Source organism: Osmerus eperlanus, chromosome 15 (assembly GCF_963692335.1).
Source record: "Osmerus eperlanus chromosome 15, fOsmEpe2.1, whole genome shotgun sequence".
NCBI classification, from domain to species: Eukaryota; Metazoa; Chordata; class Actinopteri; order Osmeriformes; family Osmeridae; genus Osmerus; species Osmerus eperlanus.
Window position 1 is genome coordinate 13388863 of NC_085032.1, and position 27569 is coordinate 13416431.

General features: G+C 52.0%; 1 long non-coding RNA gene across 1 annotated transcript; it reads left to right on the top strand.

Moving 5' to 3' along the window:
- Positions 1 to 1948: 1948 nt before the first annotated feature.
- On the top strand, positions 1949 to 27176 carry LOC134034704 (uncharacterized). Its single transcript, XR_009932261.1, has 3 exons — positions 1949 to 2084; positions 24249 to 24314; positions 25737 to 27176. It is a non-coding gene; the product is annotated as an uncharacterized LOC134034704 (long non-coding RNA).
- Positions 27177 to 27569: the final 393 nt, after the last annotated feature.

Here is a 27569-nt window from a genome sequence, read left to right on the forward strand (position 1 = left end):
AGACGTCTCCCCTTCAACAGGTGTCTGCTGCATACAGAAGATGTATGAGGGAGGGGAGGAAAGAGAGAGTAGAAAAGACTGTGTGTGTGTGTGTGCGCGTGCGCGCGTGTGTGTATATGGGTTTGTTTGTGTGTGTCTCTGTGGGAAGGTCTCCATGTGTCTGGCAGGCCTGGGTCTCAGAGCTCCCCCCACCCCGCGCCTCCTCCTCACAGGAGCATAACTCACACACAGACACACTGCGCTCGCTCTGGAAGCCTTCAGTCACAGGTCATATACGTCTGTCTGTCTGCCTGAGCGCGTGCACACACACACACACACACACTCGGACACGGACACACATATGCACGGCATATTCAGAATATCTCGGTTGTACATCGTACACGTAGAGCGATAAATGAAGTGCCTTGGGGAAGAATTCAGACCCGACCCTTTCCACTTTATGTTGTGTTACAGTTTTAATTCGAAATGGATTCAAAAAAAGGGAAAATCTGTCTACACGGTTTCCTATATTGGCTAATTTGCTAGGGAGTCAGGTGGCTGAGTGGTGAGGGAAGCGGGCTAGTAATCTGAAGGTTGCCAGTTCGATTCCCGGCCGTGCCAAATGACGTTGTGTCCTTGGGCAAGGCACTTCACCCTACTTGCCTCGGGGAGAATGTCCCTGTACTTACTGTAAGTCGCTCTGGATAAGAGCGTCTGCTAAATGACTAAATGTAAATGTAATTGAAAACATGTTTTTGCTCATTTTTCTTGAACATAAGTATTCATGCGTTGTGCTTAGCATACAAGAGTCCTGTCAGAGTCCTTTAAACGGTAAATGGACTGCATTTATATAGCGCTTTTCTACCTTAGCGGCACTCAAAGCGCACTCAAAGCGGCACTTCTACCTTAGCGGCACTCAAAGCGGCACTCAAAGCGTCAGAGTCCTTTAAGTGTTGTTTGACAAAGCGCCAGGCATGCTCTCCAGTAATTAGACTCAGGTGTGGCGTCTTTCCTGAGACCATAACGGTGCCAGAGATGGCCTGTGCTTCTTGCAGGTTCTCCTATCTCTGCAGAGGGTTTAAAACAGCTCTGGTCGAGTGACCATTGGGTTCTTGGACAGCTCCAAAACCAAGGTCCTTCTTGCTTAGTTTCTTAGTTTCTTACAAACTGTTCCCAATAACTTTCATCTGCCCTAGTTGTATGTCTCAACGCAAGGCCTTGATAATTCTCATTTTCATAAAGAGAATGGCAGGTGCTTTTGTCACTGATGAATAGCCTTCATTACAATGTGCATCAAACCAGGAGAGTATCTGGTGCACTGTTTATGACTAAGAAACTGAGATTAATAACATATGACTCACTCACAGACAATTACCCACTTACATGCATCACTCACATGAACTCCTAGATCATTGTGTATCCTGTGATTGTAATTTAGTTTCCTTCTCCAAGTTCTCGTGCCTCTGATGTTCTTTGTTCCCTGTTAGTTGCTGTTGTAGGTATTTGTACCATTAAAGTTGCCTGCAGCTGTCCTGAGCAGAACTAGGCCAACCAAACACCAACACACACACCCACACATACTCACACAGAGAACTAGGCCAGACAGGCAGTATTACCAAAACCTTGGATCCCAGGGCCAGTGTCCCTCAGGAACAATGTCATAACAGTCCTGATTGCACAGCATTTAGGAATGCCTGCATAGTTAACCTCTCAAGATGAGGGGTCACCTGTGATGTCATAGCCAACAGCCAGCCACCCCTGCCATCTTGGCAAGTGATATTTGGCCTCATAAACCCTTTGATCAATATTAGAAATGCTAGATTGGCTTTAGTTTTGCTGAGTTCTCACCCAAAACACTAACTCAGAGCATTTAGGAAGATTGTACTTTTGTTGGTGCTGTGTCAGCGATCCTTAACTTGTGATAAAAAGGGGAAAGCATATGAATAAGATGTGCTTTTGTTTGTGTGTTCTTGTCTCTCTGCCTCTCACAGGTGCAGTACAATGATGGGCAGAATGGCAAGGAGTTCATGACCTACCTGACCCTCTCGCCTGTGCAGATGACGTTCCATGGCATTGGGAGCTCCCTCCAAGCCAGCCACGACCAGGTAGCTACGCTAGGGTACTCTACAGTCCTGCAGTGTAGCTATGCTATGGTACTGCTGGACTGGGTAGCTATGCTGTGGTACTGCTGGACTGGGTAGCTATGCTATGGTACTGCTGGACTGGGTAGCTATGCTGTGGTACTGCTGGACTGGGTAGCTATGCTGTGGTACTGCTGGACTGGGTAGCTATGCTGTGGTACTGCTGGACTGGGTAGCTATGCTATGGTACTGCTAGACTGGGTAGCTATGCTATGGTACTGCTGGACTGGGTAGCTATGCTGTGGTACTGCTAGACTGGGTAGCTATGCTGTGGTACTGCTGGACTGGGTAGCTATGCTGTGGTACTGCTGGACTGGGTAGCTATGCTATGGTACTGCTAGACTGGGTAGCTATGCTATGGTACTGCTGGACTGGGTAGCTATGCTGTGGTACTGCTAGACTGGGTAGCTATGCTGTGGTACTGCTAGACTCGGTAGCTATGCTATGGTACTGCTGGACTGGGTAGCTATGCTGTGGTACTGCTGGACTGGGTAGCTATGCTGTGGTACTGCTGGACTGGGTAGCTATGCTGTGGTACTGCTGGACTGGGTAGCTATGCTATGGTACTGCTAGACTGGGTAGCTATGCTATGGTACTGCTGGACTGGGTAGCTATGCTGTGGTACTGCTGGACTGGGTAGCTATGCTGTGGTACTGCTGGACTGGGTAGCTATGCTGTGGTACTGCTGGACTGGGTAGCTATGCTGTGGTACTGCTGGACTGGGTAGCTATGCTGTGGTACTGCTAGACTGGGTAGCTATGCTGTGGTACTGCTGGACTGGGTAGCTATGCTATGGTACTGCTGGACTGGGTAGCTATGCTGTGGTACTGCTGGGTAGTGTAGCTACCTTATGTTACTGCTAGACTGTAGTATTACATAATCTCTAAATTGTTCCTGTCACACAAGAATGAATGTGAAAGCTTACTTTTCTGTCCTTGTTGTCAAATGACATTAACTGTCATCCTGACCCAGCATGTGTTCTGTTTACAATGCAACTGAGGGGCCGATGTGTCCCGCTATGGGTGGTGCTGGCTCATTTTGTTTTTCTTTTATTGAACTTTTTCCTTGATTTTAATGATCGTCTCAGGCTTGTCATGAACGTGCTCTTGCCTCCAGTTATCATTAATCAGCAGCTTCAGAGAACATTTCAAGCCCCTCTGTCCTCGCTCTTGATAAGAATCAGCCGGTTTCCCTTCTCCCTCCAGAAATACTCAATTTTTTCCCCGCTCTCTCTCTCTCTCTCTCTCTCTCTCTCTCTCGCTCGCTCGCTCGCTTTCGAACTTTTCCTCTCTCTACCTCCCTCCCTGCATCTCACTCTTTCATAGTAATTACCGTCTCTGAAATTTCGTTGGGATCTCCCCCGTGTCCTGCAAGTGGCGAGCAGCACCCTGTATTCAGGAGGTGGTTCTTTGTCTTGCGTCGCCCAAGCAGAAAACCCTCTGCTTGCGTCCTATCATTTCAACATAGGAGCCCTCTTTGTCCTGGCTCCTTCAAAGCTTTATTAAAAGGCTGGACCAAAGCCTCTGATGGGGTTGCTAGTGTCACCGCCCGGCCTGGCCCGGCCCAACATAGTTAGCTCTAAATGAGAAAGCTGCCAAAATAGGCCAAGCTGCCCCTCAGCCAGCAGCCTCTGGCCTGGCCTGTTGTTGCCAAGAGCACTGGGGCATGACAGACTGCTGGAGGCGGCCTTTCTCTCCCTCTCCTCCCCTGCACCGTCACCCGGTACAGTGTTCAGATCCGCCACAAAGGAGGAGCCAGGGACAAGGAGCCGGGGACACCCCACGCAGCGCTGCCTGCCCGGGGACACCCCACGCAGCGCTGCCTGCCCGGGGACACCCCACGCAGCGCTGCCTGCCCGGGGACACCCCACGCAGCGCTGCCTGCCCGGGGACACCCCACGCAGCGCTGCCTGCCCGGGGACACCCCACGCAGCGCTGCCTGCCCGGGGACACCCCACGCAGCGCTGCCTGCCCGGGGACACCCCACGCAGCGCTGCCTGCCCGGGGACACCCCACGCAGCGCTGCGTGCCCGGGGAGCGCGGTGATGAGGGTGGAGAGGGAGCACGGTGATGAGGGTGGAGAGGGAGCGCGGTGATGAGGGTGGAGAGGGAGCGCGGTGATGAGGGTGGAGAGGGAGCGCGGTGATGAGGGTGGAGAGGGAGCGCGGTGATGAGGGTGGAGAGGGAGCGCGGTGATGAGGGTGGAGAGGGAGCGCGGTGATGAGGGTGGAGAGGGAGCGCGGTGATGAGGGCGTAGCGGGGTATTCATCTGTTAAACCTGCAAGTAACACATGGATGGTTTCCAGTGCGTTTCCAATTGGTGTGTGTGTGAGCATTAGCACACACACACACACACACACACACAGGGATTCTGATACAGAAGCATTATCTGCGTAATTAGACATTGTAAATGTGATGAGATGGCAATGGGAGATCTATGTGCACTGAGAGAGAACTGTTTCCTGGAGCTTGTCTGTTTCACACACACACACACCACCATCTCAGCATGGTCCATAGACTGCTGACAAGCTCACTAGGCTTTCACCTGGGGATTTCCCGATGCCTATCTGCAGTCAAATAGGCCTTTCCGTCAGCTAGAATGGAGGGATTGATGGAGGAGAAGAGGAGGGAGACAGACCTGTGAATGGCTATGGTACATCCCACGCGGAATTGCACAGAGCGTAAATGGGAGGATTTGAAGTGGTACACTATAGGGTGCCCTCTGTTTCAGTTCTGTCCTGGATCCTCTTGGTTTCACAGGAGCCCCACTCACGCTCTTTCCAAGCCCACTGAAGACGTCTGTCCTTAACACATCTTCACCACCCAGATGCTTGGATGAGTCCTCCAGATCTCCCTTGGATTCCATGTCTGCTGTGAACCTTCTTCATTAGGCCTTGTCATCAACAGATGCTGAGGACACATTCAGTAAACCCAGCGGACCAGGGGGGTTTAGTGGTTTGTTTGGACACGTTTGAGGGATGTCGGCTGATCCTGGTCGTGGCTCCGTAAATCAGTGGCTAGCTCACTCTAAATCAGCAGCTCCTTGCGGACCATTGAACGCTGACACGAGATGAGGGTTAAGCTGCTGTCAATCACACACGGAATATATCATTGTTGAAACGCACCCAAATACATGTCCTGTTCTAACGCTTACATGCCCGTTTGGTGTTAATGCCTTATTATGCTGTGTATGTGTGTGTGTGTGTGTGTGTGTGTGTGTGTGTGTGTGTGTGTGTGTGTGATATACAGCTGGGAGCCCTCTCTGACCCCAAGTGCCATCTCCCTTGCCCCATCTGCCCAGCACATGTCCAGCCCTGCCCCAAAGCCATATCTACAAGCACAACATTTGGCAATCTGCCCCCATGTTCTCACCAAGTGTTCATAAGGATTGCTGTCTGAATCTTTCGGATGCAAAAAATACAAAATGTCAAACGAGAGGATGAATGGGACAAGCCCATACGATCATCACGTGAGATGGGATGTCTCTTTAGTTCCTTCAGTATGAGATGGAGAGCCAGTGTGTACACTTCCTGAAGGACATGCTACCGGACCTCGTTCCTGAAGGATGGACTGAACCTGTATGATTCAGCCGTCGTAAGTAGCAACAGAGGACATTACAGGGTACCAGGGATATATTCATGCTGTCTTTCCACGAAAATCCCTCTGTCCAGCTGTGGAATACTGTGTGTTCTGCCGAGCTGAAGTGACCTCTGTCCGTGTGTTCAGCAGAGGGCCACTCCGGCCCCGGGCCACTCCGGCCCGCTGAGTCCACTGGGCTGAGGTGTCGCTGCTGCGACATGGACGGCCTGCAATCGAAAATGACAGCAGGGCGACTGTTGTCTGCCTTTGGCACTGGGCTCCTATGTGTGGTTTCTGTTTTTGGATAGAGAGAGAGAGAGAGAGAGAGGGGAGGGTAGAGCGTGAGGGAGAAAGAGTGTGTGTGTGTGTGCGCATGGTGCTGTTCTCAGCTGGGTCACCCCTATCCCAAGGGGTGTTTTTTCTGGGCTGGTCTAGCTGGGTCTGTTGTGGTTTTTTTAGAGCAAAGGAGAAGTTTTCCACTTAAAAAGTATGCTCCTCAACCAAGAGTTTTGAATCTTAACAATGTGTTAGCTACGCTAGCATCTGGCTTTGTTGCTCCTTCAGAGACCTTGCTCACCCCTCTAGTTGAAAACCTTTTTGGGGAACGTTTAATTATGTAAGTTCACGGGTTAAGTTACACAAGATATGTAGTCACACACAGACACGCACATACTCACAGTCACACCATGAAGTTACACAAGTCTCCCCAAAGAACCAAAACATCTTTTGATTCCACCACTGTTAATTGGGTGTCTGACCTTGCTCCTGGTGTGTGTGTGTGTGTGTGTGTGTGTGGGGGGGGGGGTATACACGCTGCACACATTCCTGCCTGTCGGTACTGACGGCCCTTTCATAGCGACAGGCGGGCCAGGCTGGGATGGATGGATGGGAGGGAGGGAGGGTGAAGGATGAAGACACCTGTTGAGAGAGTGTGGAGGGAGTGGTGGAGGAGCGGGGGGAGTGGTGGAGGAGCAGGGGGTGTGGTGGAGGAGCGGGGGGAGTGGTGGAGGAGCGGGGGGAGTGGTGGAGGAGCGGGGGGTGTGGTGGAGGAGCGGGGGGTGTGGTGGAGGAGCGGGGGGGGGGTGGAGGAGCGGGGGGGGGTGGTGGAGGAGCGGGGGGGTGGTGGAGGAGCGGGGGGGGTGGTGGTGGAGGAGCGGGGGTGGTGGTGGTGGAGGAGCGGGGGGGGGGTGGAGGAGGAGCGGGGGGGTGGTGGAGGGGGGGTGGGGGGGGAGTGGTGGAGGAGCGGGGGGGAGTGGAGGAGGAGCGGGGGGAGTGGTGGAGGAGCGGGGGGAGTGGTGGAGGAGCTGGGGGGGGTGGAGGAGCGGTGGGGGGGTGGGGGAGGAGCGGGGGGGTGGAGGAGCGGGGGGGAGTGGAGGAGGAGCGGGGGGGAGTGGAGGAGGAGCGGGGGGGAGTGGTGGAGGAGCGGGGGGAGTGGTGGAGGAGCTGGGGGGGGTGGAGGAGCGGGGGGGTGGTGGAGGAGCGGGGGGGGTGGAGGAGCGGGGGGGGTGGAGGAGCGGGGGGGGGTGGAGGAGCGGGCAGCCGTGGGAGAGTGACAGGGCCTGATTCATGGTGTGGTGACTGCAGGGATCGTCTTCACAGGCTTTGGGAGGAGGAGGATGGGGGGGGGTGTAAGGAGGATGGGGGGGGGGGTGTAAGGAGGATGGGGGGGGGTGTAAGGAGGATGGGGGGGGTGTAAGGAGGATGGGGGGGGTGTAAGGAGGAGGACGATGGGGGGGGGGATTTAGAACGTTGGATGTTTGAAGTCTCCGGTCGCGGCTGGAGGCCAGACATCGGTCGGCCAGGATGGACCCTCCGCCCAGGGGGTCCCAGCGATGCGTTAACCTAGCCGGCAGCTGTCGGCCGGGGCTTCTCTGTCCAGCTTTTGTGTAGCCTGGGGGGGGAGGGTGGGGGGGGGGAGGGTGATGGTGTAACATCCCCTCTGGCCCTCCTAAGCACCTGGGCTGGGGAATGTCTTGCGGCTGAGTCATAGGTATACACATGGGTCAGTTGTGTATTTTAGAGATCCCTTTTCACATTGTGTTTGTCTGGTTCCAATAACCAGCTTCCCCCCCCCCCCCCCACCCCCCCCCTGGCCTGATGGTTCTGTCTAAGCCAGCTTGGTAAAATACAAACACTGGTTAACGTAATAATGTTGTTATGGTAAGGTCAAAGGCCGTCCTTCCCTGTAAAAACATCTTCTATGACAAGGTTAGTCATCCTCGAGTAGGCATCATATGAAAGAGTTTTACTTTGTTTTGAAGTAACCACTGTCGGGGCTGTCTGGTGATTTTTCTTTGAGTAAGAGGCTGCAGGAGACAGGGTTGGACAGCAGACACAGCTCCCCCAGCTCAGCGGGATTCCATTAGGACTGGCTTTGAACAGGGCCCCACTCAACACCCTGCCTGGCCACCGAGTCTCTCCCACCTAACCCTAACCCATCCAGGGACCCCGCCCCCCTGGCTCTCCCCCTCTAACACCAACCTGGGAGAGGAGACAGTGATGGCTCCACAGAGTGATCTGTCAGGCCTGGCCCTGCCTGTCTCCCTGCCCGGCCCTCCCCAGGAAACGGCTCTCAGACTGGGAGATTAGAATCTGACGGGATGGAAGATGGACGGACGGAGGGAGAGGGAGAGAAGGAGAAGGGGACGAGTGAAAGAATGATGGAGGAGGGCGAGATGGAGCGAGCAACACTGCTAGAGGGAGAGAGAGAGAGAGAGAGAGAGAGAGAGAGAGAGAGAGAGAGCAGTGCTAATTGAGGAGGAAGATGAAGTGATAGAGAGGGATCTGTGTACTCTGTGTGCAGGGATTGACAGAGTGAGGAAAGGGAGAGATGGATGGGGGGAGATGGAGGGAGAGCAGTTGGTCAGAGGAAGTGACAGCCAGTGGGACAGTATAAACATGAACTTGCCCATTAGTAAACCTGTTGATGGCCCAAGGGGCGTCTCGAAGGCAGAAGTGCAGGTAACAGTAGTGACAAGCCGGTCTGCTGAGGTCCCGTGTTGCACAGACACAAACACACACTAGCATAATTCTCACACGCCATGTAGGATAAGGTTTGGCGGATGTGCATGCTACACGTTTGGCTTTACATACATTTATGGGACTTACTGTGATGTGCGGTTGCGTAATACACACACACAGTCTGTCAGACACCTTCCTAAATCCACTGTGACAAAGCGGCTGGATTTGTGTCATGTTTCATGAGCTGTATGGATTACCGTCAAGTGGACCTCCTGTTTCTCTGACACGCAGACTAAACTCAGCCTGGTCCAAGGTGATCTCACTTGGCTTGCAGTAACAGTGACTCATGTCATATTTTCTCTTTCCATTTCCATTAGAGCCATGAAATTATAAAAAGATTTGTTATGTATATATATATATATAAATAGAGAGAGAGAGAGAGACTTCCACTGGCATTTGGCATTTGTGTCACTCTGAGTCACTTGTCAGACCAGCAGAAATGGCACATTCAGCTACTGAGGAGAGTGACAAGCTGTCTACAAAACCTTACCAGCTGAAATAAGCATCAAATTCACTTTACAGTCCTCTAGAAAGGTTTTCTGCCTTATCCAGTGTCCACCATCTTAACATGTTTATTGAGGCGAAGCTCTTGGGAGCTCGCAAAACCTTTCACGGCTAAATTTGCCACTTTCTTTGTTATTTGAACCTAAAAGAGTGAGTGTAAGTGTCAGAGGGGCCCGTGTGAGGAAGTCTGTGGTGAATATGTTTGAGGAACAAGGTGTCTGGTTGGATGTGGAAAGTGATGATTATTTTCTCTCCTTCCTTGCATTGTCTTCACGCTTGGCTGTAATGGCTTTAAAGTAGCTGGAGGTGTTACGTTCATTATCACCCCCGTCCCAACATTCCTTGCTTGTTGTGTAGCTGTTGTTTTTTCGCTGTCACAAGCTGACAAACAAGCAGTCCTCTGGGTTGATAAACCGAGAGTGTGATTTCACAAGTTAGCATAGCCGCCAGGTTAGGCACTGATTAAGAACCCTGTCTAACCAGTGAACACCTCAGGGCATTCATCACCACTGAGCTGCAATGTTGGGCTTTGTTAAGTTTGCTGATGCATACCCAGGCCCCTATGGAGTGTCTGGACCTCATTACCTTAATGTTGTTTGATGCAGGACACGCTCATTAAACACTTCATCTTTCCCCTCTGCCCTGTCTTCAACGGGTGACATGCAAGAAGTGTTGCCGCTGGAAACAAGGGATTTACATCACCCCTCTTGTTAATTGTGTATGTTCTGTGAGTGTGAGAATCTCCTGAGTTTAAGTGTAGAGAACCTTCAGTACCCCTGTCCCTCCCAGCCCATTGTCTGTGCAGGACTGTCAGCCACTGAAGGGTTGGTTGGATGTAAAGTCCTTTTTTCCAAGGTAGGAGAGCAAGCTGTAATGCATACGCCTCTTTATGAGCCTTGAGGAAGCTCTTGGTTTTACACATATCCGTGTGTGTGTGTGTGTGTGTGTGTGTGGTGTGTGTGTGTGTGTGTGTGTGTGTGTGTGTAAAGCTGCAAGTCCACTGTTCCCCAGACCACCATCTGAAGACTTGACTCCACATTTAACCAGAGAGCCACAGACCATCCCTGCCAGACTTGCTATGCCCCTGGGGGAACACTGGGTGTGTTTTGTGTGTTTAGTATTTTCAATCTAATCTCTCAGAGGAAAACTCTGGTTTTTAATGGTTCTTTTAACTTGATATGTGACACACGTCCTGTGGTTTAGAGCTTTTAGGTGTTAATCATTGTGGGGTGCAAATCACACGCTGGCAGTAATTACAGACACGTTAACTCTCTCACACTCACCCACACTCTCACACTCACCCACACACACACACACACACATAAATGCTATTGTAAGTTATAATTATCTTCTACAGTTTATGAAACTATATCCTCCATATGGTTTGATTTATTTATCATTTGTAAAAGTTGTATTTCAATTTCACTCACACACAATAGAGTTAGAGTTTGTGTCTCCCAAATCACACGCTATCGTCCATCTCCACGACAACCTCTCCAACCACACAAGACAAAGATTATTTTGTCTCCTCCCGTAACTGAACACCTGAAAACCAGCGGTTGCACGAGCGTGGATATTACCCTCAAAGATTAGTTTACACGAATAACAATCCTGTCTGATTGATATTTGGCGCACTGCCCCTTTAGTTAACCAGATGCAAGTTTCCAAGAGGAAGAAGCTAACATTAGTGGTGCCTTTTGAGCCTGCAACCATAGACCTTGACTGTGTGTGTTTTTTGCTGTCAGTCATGAATCAAGGAGCAAATGGTCCCAGCCTGCCAGCCCTGCTCTAACACGTAGCAGTGCTGTATGGAGTGCCCACCAGGGGTTCACGGAAGACCTGCTACAGGAGCAGGGCTGCTGGGCGCAGCTCTGTGTTATGGAGATGAGCGTGGAGACTGGGGAATGTTTCTCTGTCTGACTGACTCCCACCCCCTCCTCCGTACTCCCACACACACACGCACGCGCACACACACACCCTGCCTTCCTGCTCATCTGGACATTAAGGAATTCTCAGGCTTCAGAGGCCAGACATGGTAAAACACCCACGACAACGGCCTCCTCCGGGGTTAACGCCGATTACGACCAACGCGTCACACACTCCCGCGGCTTAAGAAAACACAGGAGCTCTTTTGAGTGTGTGTGTGTGTGTGTGCCCGTGTGTGTGTGTGCATGCGCTCCCTCACCTAACAGTGTGAAATCTCCTGATCTGTGAAAAAAAGAAGAGAAACCCACAGGTGACACCTCCGTTGCTGCTTTTGCATGCAGGTTCAGTCAGAGTTTTACATTTAGCGGAGATAAGCAAAGATTAGTCAAACCACAGCAGGCCTGTCTAGAGGTGAGAGGTAATCAGAGAGGGGGCCACATGGAGAAACCGGAGATGCATGACCTGTTTTATATGTCACATCACTTTTGCATTTTCTGACTGGTTAAGGAACAGCCATCCGCATGTCCGTGTTCAAATCAGATCCAACTTTATTTGTATGTTCTATTTGACTAAAGTATCTTAGACTATCAGTGTTGGACAGAATCTGGGCAGCATCTGACTGAGCACTGAAGCGTCACGCCTGAGAATTTGTTGCTCAAGGGTAGAGCATTCCCAGCCAATCACAGCCTTTTGTCTGATATGGGTTGGGTTTAATACGATGACCATAGAGAGGAGGGCCATTGAGACATTTTCATAAACAACCAAGATGACATTTCTTTGCTCTGATTGCTTGGATCTGTCTAATTCTATCTAATCGCATCCAGGGGGAATTTGGTCTGTGCCCGTTGATAACGCCCCTTGGAAATCGAAAACGAACCAAGTGGTTCCGAATCCATTCACATTAGCAAATTGTTCTGGTGATGCCAGGCTAGAGCATGGCTAGTCACAAACGAATTAAATCAAAGTTATATCTTATCTATCTGCCAGTTACGTACTCCATGAAAGCTGCAGAGATTGAATAAGCCCAACAGGCTTGTTTTAGGGTCTGTCACACGCTCGTTCATTCATAGCTTTAGGTTCCTAACTTGTCTTTCTCTCCTGTAGGATGATTGAGTCCCATACCCACTACTGGTTTTCATTAAGAGTGTTTAACATCACTCAGATACCGAGAGGGGCGAGCCTTTGTGTTTTGTGTGTGTAACTACATGACTTGTAGTTAGGTAAACACTCCACACTGAGTAGATGCATGTGTTCCTAATCTCTGTGTTTTGCATGTGCAGACACAATGAATCCAGGCAATGTCATTATCTCAACAATCACTTAGCCATCTTTTATGTATGCACTTCAATTTACCATGAAGGAACGGGAAATTATGTTTTGATTGCAATTCCGTAGATGCTTGACAGTGTATGTGTGTGTTGTGTACTTGTGTGTACAGTTATCTTGGCCCGTCAACCTGATCCAATTGCGGTGTTTTGGACCAAAGTCCCACAGACTGATGACGATGGAGGGCAGTGTTTTTCTGTGGGTGTTTCTCTGATGCTTTGATGAAAGGCTTAATTCAGTTGAGTTACACAGCTTTATTCGCAGGCCCTATTTGCTTTCCTCCTCAGTCTTCATTGTCCATTGTTATTCTTTCTGGTCCTCACTCTGTCTTTCTTGTCTAATTATTTGTTTTAGTTCTTTGTTTACCTTAAGTTCTTTTTTGGGGGGGTCTTTCTACCACCTCCCTCATTCCCGGAGAGTAAATGTGTAACCGTGTGAGCCGTGAGAAGGGCTTTGAAATGAGACATGCCCGGGACATCATACAGGACGCTGGCCAGTCTGAATGAAGCCTGCCTGATTTATACCCTGACAGGGAGAGGGGAATGTTTTCAGAGGCGCACAAGGCCAGTAGGTCCTCCATTAGACCCCTGACCCCTGATACTGAGAGAACAGCCCCTGGAGGAGGAGGAGGTGGGGAGGGTGGACGTAGAGGATGGGGTGGTGTTGGGGAAGGAGGGGTGGTGTTGCATTAGGTCTGCTCTTTACATCTTCACTCGGGGTAGAAAGGAAACAAAGTCTAACCCTTGCTCATTTGTCGAATCCATCTGACCTGATAAGATGGAAAGGAAGGAGGTCAGTTAGACAGACAGGCAAATGCCGGACGTCTTCAGTTTTTCCGGATGCAATCCTAAGACCTGCTTCTTCCTCCCCTCCCACCCCCTTCCACACACACACACCAGTTTTATTGTGCGTTATCTAATTAGCTGTGCCCTAATCATGTGTTAAAGCCCCGCGCCTGCCGTTTACTGTCTGTTTGCCATGCTATTAAAATGTGTGAGGCAGCTCGTAAAGCCTGACCGCAGTGCAGAGCAGCCTGGCCTGCCCTCCTCCTGCAGCCTGGCCTGCCCTCCTCCTGCAGCCTGGCCTGCCCTCCTCCTGCCCTCCTTCTGAGCCAGGCCTGCCCTCCTCCTGCCCTCTTCCTGCCCTCCTCCTGCAGCCAGGCCTGCCCTCCTCCTGCAGCCAGGCCTGCCCTCCTCCTGCAGCCAGGCCTGCCCTCCTCCTGCAGCCAGGCCTGCCCTCCTCCTGCCCTCTTCCTGCCCTCCTCCTGCCCTCTTCCTGCCCTCCTCCTGCAGCCTGGCCTGCCCTCCTCCTGCAGCCAGGCCTGCCCTCCTCCTGCAGCCTGGCCTGCCCTCCTCCTGCAGCCAGGCCTGCCCTCCTCCTGCCCTCTTCCTGCCCTCCTCCTGCCCTCTTCCTGCCCTCCTCCTGCAGCCTGACCTGCCCTCCTCCTGCAGCCTGGCCTGCCCTCCTCCTGCCCTCCTCCTGCCCTCCTCCTGCAGCCAGGCCTGCCCTCCTCCTGCCCTCCTCCTGCAGCCAGGCCTGCCCTCCTCCTGCCCTCCTCCTGCAGCCAGGCCTGCCCTCCTCCTGCAGAGACAGCAGAACAAGACTGCTTTACCCAAGCTTCAAACATGGTGGAATCCAAACATCCTGGACTCCTGTTCTGGAATTTAATAGACAAGGATCTCTTAATAGGCAAAGACCCAAACAGCTCTGCTGCTCTTTCCTCTGTGAACAATGTTATCTCAACTTCCAAGAAATTTGTTTAGCGGCTGAATTAAATTGGTTGGCATTTGTATCCGTCCTCAGTTCAGTCACTCTAAAGGCCAGCTTTGTGGAAGATGTTATTAGATATGAACCGTGTTTACAGAACGCGTCTCCCTGGCAATCAGCCAGGCTGGGTGTGCCAGACAATATTACAGAGTTCAAAGGACACCTGACCTCTTGCGTGCACCTAGGAACTGCAAACCGCAGCGGCTCATCCTGTTGAGGTCGTTCAGGAGCGCTGTGACACACACACAGTATTTGAACACACTTCTCTCCTAACGGCATTATGTCAACATTACAAGCAAACACATGTTTCCAGTGCACCAATGTTGTGCTCAACAGGGAACATGTTTAGTTACTTGGGGTGAGCCCCTGGACGTGCCGCTCAGAGGGGGATGGGGGGGGGTCTGTCTTTAAGAGCCGAGCCCTGATATAAGCACGCTGGAATTAATTGTTTTCGGTAAACACGTCTCATACGTGACCCATCTATGGATTACGCCACCAGTTGCCATGGCAACACGGAACCGGTCTTTCATAACACTGAACGGGGGGGGGGGGGGGGGTCGGAGGCATCGACGCGAGCCGCCACGGTGGAGACGTTTCACTGAACGGCTTTACTGACTGTCCCAACGCTCCGACCCTGGCCTGCCGAGCATGCTGGGTAACGGAGATGGTCACGGGCCTTGTGGGATTTGCGGTGCGTTATACAAGACTGCAAAATGTGTTTTTATGGGAGCGTCCCACGTGTGTTAAGCCAGCAGTGGGGGTGGGCGAGGGAGGTGAGGGGAGGGGGGGGGACAGGAGGGGGGAGACAGGAGGGAGGAGGTATAAAACGCCGTCTGACTGCAGATCCTCTTCTGTTACTGGTTACTGTTACACACACGCGCACACACACACACATACTGCCCATGTAATTAGACTGTAAAACAGATCCTTGAGCTGGGAGATGAAGTCTGTCTGCAGCTGGAGGCTGTCACAAGACACGCTCCCCCTCCTCTGCTAGCCCCCTTTCTGTGCCTCAGCTTCTTTCATTGCCTCCCTCCCTTCCTTCTGCTCTTCCACCTTCTGCTCTTCCACCTTCTGCTCTTCCTCCTTCTGCTCTTCCTCCTTCTGCTCTTCCACCTTCTGCTCTTCCTCCTTCTGCTCTTCCTCCTTCTGCTCTTCCACCTTCTGCTCTTCCTCCTTCTGCTCTTCCTCCTTCTGCTCCTCCTCCTTCTGCTCTTCCTCCTTCTGCTCTTCCTCCTTCTGCTCCTCCTCCTTCTGCTCTTCCTCCTTCTGCTCTTCCTCCTTCTGCTCCTCCTCCTTCTGCTCCTCCTCCTTCTGCTCTTCCTCCTTCTGCTCTTCCTCCTTCTGCTCCTCCTCCTTCTGCTCTTCCTCCTTCTGCTCTTCCACCTTCTGCTCTTCCTCCTCCTGCTCTTCTTCCTACTGCTCTTCCTCCTTCCTCAATTACTCTCCCTTTCCTGTCGTCTTTGGGTAAGGTACCACCTTTATTACTTGCAGTTGAACACTTTGATAAATCACCTGCACGTGTCGTCTGATTCATCCAATTGTGTTGTCGTTCTAGGAGACCATTTTAAACAGACGGTCATCTGCTGTCTCCCCACCCTCTAACTACAAGATAATGGTCACTGAATTTAACATTGGTAGCCGCACTTAAAATGGGACGTGCCCAACGCCAGATTGACGGCCTGAGTGATTGACATGACCTCAGGGCAATCTCTTCTCTCAGTTTATTATCCATGCAAATGGACGGACCCCAAGTGGGGTGTGGGAAACGCCAGGGTGGAGCTGCAGATGGAAAGGTCCTTTCCGTCGACCGCACTGCAGCCTGGTGATGACACCCCTGATGCATTTGCATCCAGCCCCACACCTCTCCCCTGGCCTGGGCCCACCTCCACTAGCACACTCCCCAGACCCAGCCCACAGCCTCCCTCCGGCCGGCCCTCAATCACCGGATCTCCTGATAGGAATAAAGATAAACAGAGGGGAAAAGATAGAAGGAGGAAAAAACAGAAAGTTTGCATGACTCCATTTGGAGCTATTGAGAGAGATGTATAAAGGAAGGGAAGGCGTATGTAAAGAAAGGATTTGAGGGAGAGTGGAAAGGAAACCTCCAGGATGTTGTGATGGTATCTCATCAGAGATAGCGAGAAGGCCTCGAGGCAGCCCACCGGCTCTCCGGGCCAGGCCGGAACAGGACAGGATTATCTGCTCTCTCTCTCTCTCCTCTCGCTCCCCGTGGAAACGTGCATCCCTGCATGCAGGTGGGGAAGGAGCGCTAATGTCACAGAGGTGTGATGTCACCTGGGAGCCCTGATAGGTTTAATCAGCAGCAGCGATTACTGGGGTGTTCCCCCGGTGCTGACCGGCCCACTAACAAGCTCGGGAAGTGAATCACAGATAGGCCTGGTTGATATGAAACGCCCCACAGTCTGTCGGCCGTTTCTCCAGAAGCATCTGGTCCTCATCGAGCGGGGAGGAGGACCAGACGGCGCTGAGAGACGGCCCCGCTCTCTCCACGGGGATCCTTGGGTCGGGCGAGATGTGGCAGAGGCTGCCCCGCGTTGGCGTCTCTGGGTGGTTTCTGCCCCGTCATGGGAAGTGATGAGCAGTCACCAAGGCCTCCAGCGTGCCCCTGCTCCCTCCCAAGGCTGGAAGGCGTTACTAATGCATATTTCATGCCGCGTGTCTCTTATGTCTCATCTTCAGCGCTTTATGCAATCACTGACTCATGCCCGGCCTTGGAATATGTTAATAACTTGTCAGCCTAGCCAAGCGCTGTTGTGGGGTGGCTTTGGGTGGTGGTTTCCTGAATGAGGAAATGAAAGTTTCTCCTCTGAACCACAGTGACCTGTGTTATAGACCGCCTGGGAAACATCTCTGTCCAGCACACCGCACCTCCCATGCCTCAACCAGGGACTGTATGAAGCTAGCAACCAGCAAAGTCCAGTGTGACCACCGACCTATTTTTCACCACCTCGTTCTTAGTTTTCATGATCCCATCACAGTCTTTGTAATCAAAGAAGGCCTCCATCAGCATGAAGTTGTATCTGAGTGGATATATGCAGGTTGAAGGCTGAGCTCTCTCCTTATCAGCACCCTGCCCCGTGGCTGTGGCGGGGATCTGCTTTGTGTCGGTGCCGCGCGGAGGGAGCGACGGCATGCTGTGGGGTGCTCTGCCCTGCGCCCTCGGACCATGTGTTTTCTGTTACACCCTGGGAGGTGTGCGCTCTCTTCCACCCCCCCCCATATGTCTCTCTATCCTTCTCCCTCCCTCTGTCTCTATCACACACCCTCGTTCTCCCACCCCCACCCATCTCCCTCCATCTTTCACTCTTTCTGTCCCTCCATCTCTCTCTCCCCCTCTGTCCCTTGCTCTTCATCTCTCTTTTCCCCCTCCTCCTCCTTCTCCCTGGTCCAAATGACGCATGACACTGCGCTGCACCGCGGGCTCTTATTTATGTCTTCCCATGTCAGCGCGGGCCCGGCCCCCCGGGGAGCCCTGCTGCCGTCCCCCAGCCCTCATCTGGGCCCCCGCTCCGCCGCTGTCCCCGCTGGAATCCTGATCACCACTCTGGGCCATGACAGGACGCACACACACACTGTCAGACGCACACATGCCAACATTCACGTGCACACACACACAGACACACTACTCGGACACACACATATATGTACGCGCAGACCTACGCCCCACCCCCCAGGAATTAACGTCCTGGTACGGCTAGCGGCCACGCATTTTTTCATTTCGTTGCATCTTTCCCTCTCTCTCTATTTAATGTGCTTTTATGATCCTCACTGAAGTTTAGGGATGTGAAATATAGAGTGTACGAGGGATTTAGGAGAGATGGAGTGCATTTCTGTGCTGAAGACTCCAGCACACCGTCACTAGTATCACACACACACACACACAGGTTTGTAGCATGATGATGCAGTCTCCCATGAGCTCAGGAGGGCATCCAGCGGCTCTCTCCGGGGCTTTGATGTGGTCAGAACGGAGGGATGAGAGGAAGGAGGAATGTGGGAAGAGAGAAGAACTTAAGATGTGAAGGCAAGGAAGGCGTGATATGTGAGAACGGCACTACAGAGGGGCTGGCTGGAGCGCAGGAGCGGCGGAGAAGGGGGAGAAAAGGATTCAAAGGAGAGGTGAAGAGAAGAACAGAAGCAAAAAGGTGGAAGGGAGGTATGATGGGAGAGGAGGGAGTGAACACAAAAGAGAGAGCGAGGACAGGAGTGGAGGAGTGGAGGGCAGAATGATGCGGGGTTTGTGGAAGTAGTGAAGCAGTGTCCTGTCCTCCCAGTGTTCTCATGTTCCCTCCTCCAGCCAGACAGCCAGCACAGGCGGAGGGTTAGACGCTCTTCTGAAAACACTACAGCCCTCTGCTAAACAATGCAGCCAGCCAGGCTGCCAGCTGGAGACCTCCTCTGACAACGGCTCTCTTTCTCCCGCTTTTCAGCCCTATAAAACACACTGTTTGAACTCCTCTCTCTCCATTGTTTAGTCTACTGGACATACCTTGGATCATCTTCACCACTCTGGCCCTCTCCTCTAGTTTTCTTTTCTCCTCTCCTCCCCCTGCCTCTCCTCCCCCTGCCTCTCCTCCCCCTGCCTCTCCTCCCCCTGCCTCTCCTCCCCCTGCCTCTCCTCCCTCTGCCTCTCCTCCCCCTGCCTCCCCTCTCATGTGTTCAACTCTCCTGGCATGAGAGCTGTCCAGGCTGACTCATAATGAAAGCTGACTGTTATTGTGGAGTAAAGCTCAATAGTGATTGTGTTTATAAAAACATAAGAGAGCAGTTTTAGGGAGTGATTCATCTGCCGGTGCTGGATGTAAGAACCATCCGGTAAGCAGTTGTAAAACAGAGCTGGCTTGTGTGTGTCTGTTTTTACATCCCTTCCCTCCATTGTGTGTGTGTGAGATGTAGTGCACCTGTAGAGTGGTGGACAGCCTGCCGGTCTGATCTCTGGTCTTGCCAAAGTCCACAGTGTGAATCTCTCCAGGCTCCGGGTGGAATGAAGAGAGAACCCAAGCAGCTCCTCCCAGGGATGAGGTGGCCATCCAAACACATGACGGAGAAGAGGGAGGGTGGTGGTGGTGTGGGGGGGGCGGGGATCAAAGCAGCTGTGGCAGCCTGCTGCTGCTGCTTTTGGCCCGGACCTGGGGGCTGGGGGATGGAGGCTCGGAAATAGGGGATGGGGCGTAGAGGCCAGGGAATAGCGGATGGTGGCTGGGGGGTGGAGGCTAGAGGCTGGGGGGTGGAGGCTGGGGGTGGAGGCAGGAAGCCGGGGGATGGTGGCTGGAGGTTAGAGGCTGGGGGGTGGAGGATAGAGGCTGGGGGGTGGAGTTTAGAGGCTGGGGGTGGAGGCTGGGGGGTGGAGGGTGGAGGCTGTTTGCTGAGCTGTCACAGGCCCTGGGAGCGGAGGTCAGGTGATGCAGCTGAACCATAGCAGCCTGCTGACAGCATGTTCTATATGAGGGAGCTAGCTAACCTTCTGGGTTAATGCGAAAATCCAGCCCTTCATCTGGCCTTCAGTATAAAACGAGGGGGTTTACACATTGATAAAGCTCAGACTGAATGAGTCACTAGGTAAACCCTGCCCTTCTTTAGAATTAGACTCTTCATCCTGTCTCCTGCTCTGTCTCTCTGTTCATTTGTCTCCATATGAAGCTGGTTGTGGTGTTGGAGGAGAGACTACTTTCCATCCCATCCTGTTCTTTTCGCTTTCTCCTCTTCTCTGCTCTCTTCCCTCCCCTCCCGCAGATCTCTCCATCTTCTGGGGAGCGGGGGGTCTGTGTGGGCTTTGTCTAATCCAGCGATCAATCAGGCCCCTCCATCTCTCTCATCCCCTCCTTCCCGTTGGAGAAGGGGACCCCGAGGGCCGGGCCCAGTGCCCCCAGGGGAGCCCCCTCTGTTTGGCTAAGCTGCTTGAGGAAGTGAAAAGTCAATCAGGGAAGCCATTAGTGCCGGCCGGGTCCAGAAAAATGAGTTGTGTCAGAACCTCGCCCATGGAGGCCGAGCCTCAGTCCCTGTCACATTCCTCTTCTGTTTTCTCAGCCTTTGAACTGGAGCCAGATGGATGGACGGACGGATAGATGGGTTTGTGAGGTAGCCCTGGTCCGAGAGCCGTTTCCAAGTGGTGGGGAGCCCTGGTGCTGAAAGCAGCTTTGTTATCTAGAGTGGGGGGGGGGGGGGGGTGAGAGGAGGGGAGGGGAGATGAAGGGTCCTCGCTAAGTGCTCTTCAGACACGGCCCGAGGTGTGAGCGAGTTGATTTCTCTCTCTACGCACACACACACACACACACTCATAGCTCCTCTCCCTCTGTCTGTCCTCTCTTTGTCCGTCTCTCCCCTCCTCTATGGAAGTCCCCCCACGCTGACGGAGACAGGCCCTCCTCCGCCTCGTGTCTCGGGGCGGCAGACTAAACACGATCCCCTGGTGTTGACGCAGCAGATCGCCCCAACGCCTCCAGCCATGGCCTCTTATCTCATTAGACAAATAATGATTTCACTGGCTGCCAACCGTTCCCATAGATAGTCTGTATTTGTCTTGGGGCCCCCAGGGGGTGCTTGGGGACTGGGGTTGGAGGGCCCAGGGATGGGCTGGCTGGCTGGCCGCCTACCTCCTGCATGTTGTATATCACCAACACCACTAGCAGCACCAGTGGGGCTGATTTACGGCTGTTTATCCCCGCCTACAGCAACAGATGGATTCAGGGTGTTTGTTCAAGCCGGAATAGCCAACCGACAGAATAAATACTAAACCAACTGTTGATTGCGGCCCATGATTGCAATTTATAGGACACATGAGGGGAGGAGGGACAATGGTCTGTGTTGTTTAGCCTATCAAGTGGTCTCGTGGTCATGTCATCTACAACCTTCCAGAAGAGTGGGTCTCGTCTTATCTTAATGACTCTGGGTCCTTCTAGCCCATGTTGATGGTCATACCTATTACAAGAATACCGTTGATGGCATAGCAATAGTTCAGTTGTTTTATCCATGTGACATAATGGGGATGTAATCGTAGATCAGCTACTTTCATAAGTGTGAGCTAAGCGTCTTAAACCCATGTAGCATGTCTCCTCACATCTCTGTCTTGCTCCTCTGCTAGAATATTATTCAAGTAGTAAATCTTGAGCACTGGTGAGAAAATCCCCCCCAAAAATCCAAACATTTTGCACCATTAGTCCTAGTACAAGGCTGGGGGGGGTGGTTCCGCTGATGCGTGGCTCTCCGGAGACGTAAGTAATGGCACACGGTGTGAACCTTACACACCAATCACACTACATCACCGCACGGCCCTCGCAGCACCTGTACATGCCTTCTACACGCTCAAGTAATGGATAGTTTTTTTACAATGTCAGATGAATGCAAACCAGACTTTGACCCGCATATGTTTCTCATACTTTAAGGTCCCCCGGATTGAGACTTGATTTAAGCTCTCTTATCCCAGTGATAATCTATAGCGTAATTAAACGGTTTGGGGGGGGCGGGGGGCTGATAGCGGGGCCGTGAACGGCCGCACGCATCACCTGACAGGAAGTGTGTAGGGTTTCCCCCAGCCAGCACAAAATGGCGCCTGGTCCCAGCACCCCCCCACCCCATCCCCTTCTCCCACACCCCACCCCACCAAGTAGGTGTTACGACATAAAGTCTCCCCCCCGACCAGGGGCAAGAACACAGAACAAGAGAGTCATATATATTCATATTCATACCACGGCTATCTCCTACCCCCTCTCTCCCTCCGTCCCTGCTGCACGTACAGTAAAGGAGAAAAAGGTCGTTTATCAGTGACTCATTCAGCCTTCGTCCGGTGATCATGTGACTAATGAGGGTGTTGGGGTGTGGAGTGGGATAAGGAGCCCGGCTAACAAGGCGAGCCTGTCTAGTCATCATGCCTCACTCATCTTCAGAACTGGGCCCTGGTTCCCCTCGGCGTTCCTCTCCCCTGCTCTCACCCAGGGATGAATTAGGTTGTCGAATGTGGCCGGGCTGTAGACGGCTTCAGCTCAAGTGTGTAGTTGTGTGTGAACTGATTTTGAAGTCGGGTCGGGGTCATATTTGATCTGGTCTTTATATTCCCTGGACGTGTCCATTAGTCTGGATGAGAGACCAACATTGCCCAACCAGGCTTAGACTGTGATTAAGGGTGAGTACCTCACAATCTGTGGGGGAGGAATGAGAGAAGCGGGTCTGGTCAGAAAGCGAGCAACTGAAAGTAAAAAGGGAAAACGTAGAGAAAGGAAGGGGGTGAGTGTGAGAGGTGACTCAGACGTGATGTCGCAGTCTTCTATCATGTCTCACAATGACACACAGACTGCATTCTGGGGGGTTTCCCGTGGATGGTGTGTGGGTTCAGTCTCTCCAGCTCCTCTTGTGTAGGCCTCTCCTGGCCCCTGTCCTCCTCTCCTCACACACAGAGGAGGGCATCCGCTGGGGTGGGGACGAGCTGGGGTGGCGGGATGGTTGGAGGGGTGCATAGCTGAACCGGAGGGTGTCAGCTCAGCTGGGAGATTTATGTCCCCCTGCCCCCACCCTCACGCCCCCAAACCCCACACCCCTCGGTCTCTCTCTGTCCTGAGGAAGAGAGAGAGAGAGCACATCTGGAGCTAATCTCCAGGATGGAGGAGCGGGTCTGTGTCAGGAACCAGCAGCCTGGATATCCTCAGACCAGATCAGTCCGCCCTGGCCGGCGCAGGCCCAGGTGTGCTTCTGGTTTGGGTCCGGCTCTATGACTGTACGAAGGTCTCTCTCCCATCGGATTTGGAGATTGTCCTGCTGTTTGTCCAGGGAGTGGATCTTTGTCCGATCTGGTCCGAAGGCCGGCTGGATCAGGTTTCCCCTCCAGCAGTGTCCTCAGACCTGTGTTGTACACTTTCACGCTCTCAGCTTTTATCAGTTGAGTCTCCTGCTCCAGATCTCCCCCTCAATGTAGGAACACACATTGGATGAATTAGACCACATTTAGGCCAGAGATGAAAACAAAAATACTATGCTTGGTTCGGCCCCAGTGCCTCATACAGAGATGATGTAGTGTGGTGTGGTGACAGTGGTTGTCATCTGAGATGTTGCGCTGGCTGTTAGCATTGGGCCTGCTCTGTCCAGATGGCACTTGGTGTGTGTGTGTGTGTGCGTGTGGTGGGATGAGGGGAACGTCTGGAAGGAAATGTCATCATGGCACTTCCGATTGAGGCCTGTTGCTAGACACCCATCCTGCTCAACAAACCACCTCTGAACTAGCTGGGATGATGACGTTGAAACACCGGCATTAACACAAAACGTTCCCAAGATTAGGTGTGTTTATGGTTATGGGACGGAGGCCGAGGTTAGGGTTTCCTCAGCGCTCCTTAATGTTAACAGCTCCCCAGATGACAATGGAGATCGGGGGGGGATTGGAGATTTTATCACGCTTCCAAATTACATGTAATTTATCATCTGGAGAAAAAAAAAAAGTGACAGTCCCGTGATGTGTTCTTGGTGTTGTTCCTGATGGACTCATTTGAAACAGCGGTTGTGTAGGGGTCCAGGGCAACCGTTTAACTGTTTAGTCTCTAGAGTGGTCCGTCGGACCGTCACACCACCAGACACGGCTGTGTGTGTTGGCAGCGAGTGTTGTTGTGTTTCTATGACAGTGTGATTTATAGATATGCCGGACCTGAAGCTATAGACTCACTTACGCTTAGGTTAGCAGGAATGCACGTATAACTAGGATTGACTTAGGAAAATCCGAACATAAAGTGGAAAATGTTAAGCCAATAACGCTATGTAAACAACGAAGAGGAAACACACACACGCACACACAGACACGTTAGCCTTATAGCGCTAGATAAACAGCTAAAGGAAAGGAGACAAAGACAACAGAGCGAGGAGAGAAAGTGTCCTGTTGGCATCGGGTTCCCAGAGTAAGTGTTATCTGAAAAACAGCTGATGGGTGGCACTCCCTCCCTCCCTCTGCCCCTCCCTCTCTCTCCCTTTTTTCCCTCACTTGACCATCTGTTGTTCCCTCTCTCCTCAGGCGGCTCTAAGTGCCTTGAAACAGCTGTCGGAGCAGGGTCTGGACACGGTGGACGGCCCTATCAAAGTAAGTCTGCACGTCAGGTCGCACTGCCCCATCTGAGGCGTGTCTGCAGGATCCCTCCGGCCCATCATCGGAGCCTCCGGCCCACTCCACTCCCATCCCGTGCTCATCCTTTTCCCCTCGCAGCCCTCTTCCTGTAGCGGAAGGTAACCGCGAGCAGGCCAAGCATTTCCATAGAGCTCCCCCTCCCTCTCCCTCCCTCTCCCTCCCTCCCTCTCCCTCCCTCCCCCTCCCTCCCTCCCTCCCTCCCCCCTCCCCCTCCCTCCCCCTCCCTCCCTCCCTCCCTCCCCCTCCCTCCCTCCCTCCCTCCCTCCCTCTCCCTCCCTCCCTCCCTCCCTCCCTCCCCCTCCCTCCCTCCCTCCCTCCCTCTCCCTCCCTCTCCCTCCCCCCTCCCTCCCTCCTCCCTCCCTCCCTCCCTCTCCCTCCCTCCCTCTCATGGCCTACAGTCTAGCCTGACCCAGTGCTTTGCATGATCACTATCGCCCCATCGATCCCTATCACCTTGGCCGGCAGTGGGTTGGAAAAGGCTTCCCTCCGCCGAGCCGCAGAGCTCCAGGAACCTTCCTCTCCTCCATGACGAGGAGGAGGCCACGGAGGAGGGGAGGGGAGGGTGGAGAGGAGACAGGGGTGAGGGGGGGTCATGGAACAAATCACCGAATGCCACCGTGGCGTATTGTCATAGTAGGTGTGCCTTGGGAAAAGGTTAGGGAGCTGTTTTCTTACAGGCGCTGTCGTCTTCGTAGCAAAGGAGCGTGTTTGGAACAAAGGAAGGGGGAAAACGAACCAGCCTTTTTTTTTTTTTTTTTCAAAAAAACGATTATGTCATATCAGTGATGAGAAGAGCAAATATGTGAAAGCTTGCCCTCAAATACTTTGACCTGAATGGGGCAGTTAGTCACTGTGCAGGCCCTTCTCCTCCATCTCTTTTTGCCCTGCTTGTAGCTGAATGTGCCAGCATTATCTGAGTCTCAATGTTGTTGCATCTCTGTCTCCTTCCAAGAGACGACCTCTGAACCCTGGGTGGCGTTTGCGTACAAACCCTCAAGCTCAGTCTCTGCCTGTTACTGCAGTCTCCTGCATTCTCTTACAGTAACTGGATAAGGGCTTGAGGAACGGAGCCAAGCAATATCTGAAAATAAAAACTGTCATGTCTTGTCAATGTTATGGGCCCTGTTCCACCACTGTAAGAATATATTCCGTCTTTAGAGATTAGTAAACCGCATCTCTGTTCTTTAGTTCAACCTTTCTGTTAGGTCAGTTAAATGAAGGGAGCTTGGTGGAGTGTGTTGACAGCTTGATTGGGGCAGGGCCGTGCCCTCACCAGGGGTTCCAGCAGGTGTTGTTTCTGTCTCTGGGCAGGATCCACTCTAAAGCCTGTCTCTGGACAGGATCCACTCTAAAGCCTGTTTCCTTCTGTCCTTCCAGAGCGGTGAGCCGTGTGGGAGGGAGGACGGACACTGACCAGACTAACTCAGGCACCACCACTCAGGTCTGCAAGGATTCAAAGGCTGTCGTCTAGGAGCTGCCCCCCCACCCACCCCTTCCTCCTCCTTCTTTCCCCACCTTCCCCACTCCCACACCACCCCCCCACCACCTACCCAGGACTGGCCAAACACCCCCCCCCCCCCCACGACCGCCGCTGTATCCTGCAACACCTGTCAACATGCAATAGGGTGGATGTGTACCGAGAAATGACCGACTAAATAAAAACACCATTACCCGAGTCTATGTGAAGACAACACTATCCTAACACATTACATTTCTTAATAATTTCAATGGAGTCAAAGATCATCAAAAGAAAAAAAGAACAAGCTAAAATGTCAAATCAATCAGTGAATGAGATTAAAAATGCATGGTACTGTTTCAGATCACGGGGAATCCAAAGTAAATATACATAGACAGTTTCCCCTTTGAATAGATGTTTTGTTGGTATGGTTAACACAAATTTGTACATCTTGCCATTGATGCAAAGGAAACCTTTTAGGGGAGAAAACAGACTTTACAAGGGTATTATGTTTCTTTTTTTGTTCCTTTTTTTTGTTTTGTTTTTCATTAATCTAACAATGCTTGAGTACTGTATTTCAAATTAACCAATGCCAGTGCTGTGAAAGTAGTAGTTGTCTTCATATATCGTCACCCAGCTTACTTTTCATGCTGATAATGAGTTCATCTATCTATATGGATGTGTATGACTTGCAGAAATATCATATACTGTACTGAAAAATAACACTAAGAAAAGATCATGTGGAGAAAAAGATCCAAACTGGTGTTAGACGTAATCAGTAGAAGTGGAAAACTGCCAGAGTCGAGGTTGGGCCAATCTTTGAGTCCTCCGGTTCTGCCTGTCCTCATGTCCCCCATCTCTCATGTAGCACCACTGGAAATGGTCCATTCAACATCAATGCAGAATAGCTTTTGGAAGCTATGTTGAGATCATACCTGCGTAACTACAAAATAAAAAACGACCTGGATTCTGGAAAGCCGCTACAGCATTCTGGAATGAACTCATTCTAGAATACTGCAGTGATGTTTTAGAATGGATGGATCTATTGAGGGCAACCGGGGGAACAGGACAGTCCAGTGATTCTACATCAGAGGATCTCTCCCCCACAGTTTTGTCGATCACACCTACACCCATTGTGTGTGTTGTATTGACCGCCAAGGCATCAACTGGGTGCTTTTAATCCCTGCGTTCTGAAGCACGGACGAGGGCGTCTTGCTCCGGGAAGGTTACTACTTGAATCACTCGTTCTCTCACATGGACGACGTGAGGATATCTTCGCTGCGAGTGTCAATGTGTACGCAATTAAGAAGTCTCTGTTCCAGAAATGCAGTAAAATCACCTCAGTTCATGTTGAAAACAAACCTCAGTCTCTTTTTTTTTGTGTGTTGAACTTGTGTGGTGTTTTGCTGTTCTTCACCTCAGTGTAGATAGAACAGTAGCGACTGACTCACAAAGTGGTTACCTCACCCACTGTCGACCTCTTCTCTGCCTCTACTTAAAGTTGACAAAGTCACATGTTATTAGCACCTGTTCTGGTTACATGATGGTTCTGGTACTGTACACGAGGAGGTGAAGAGGTGTAATATGTAGATGTCAGGAGCACCATATGCTAAAGTGGGTGATTGGCATCAGGGGCTTCACAGTGCCATCTGTTTTACACAGCAATGGGAGTTGAGACCACTCATCTACATCAAATGACTCTGAACTACAGGCTCTCTGTTTCTTCAAAATTCTGAAAAAAAATCTTAACAGAA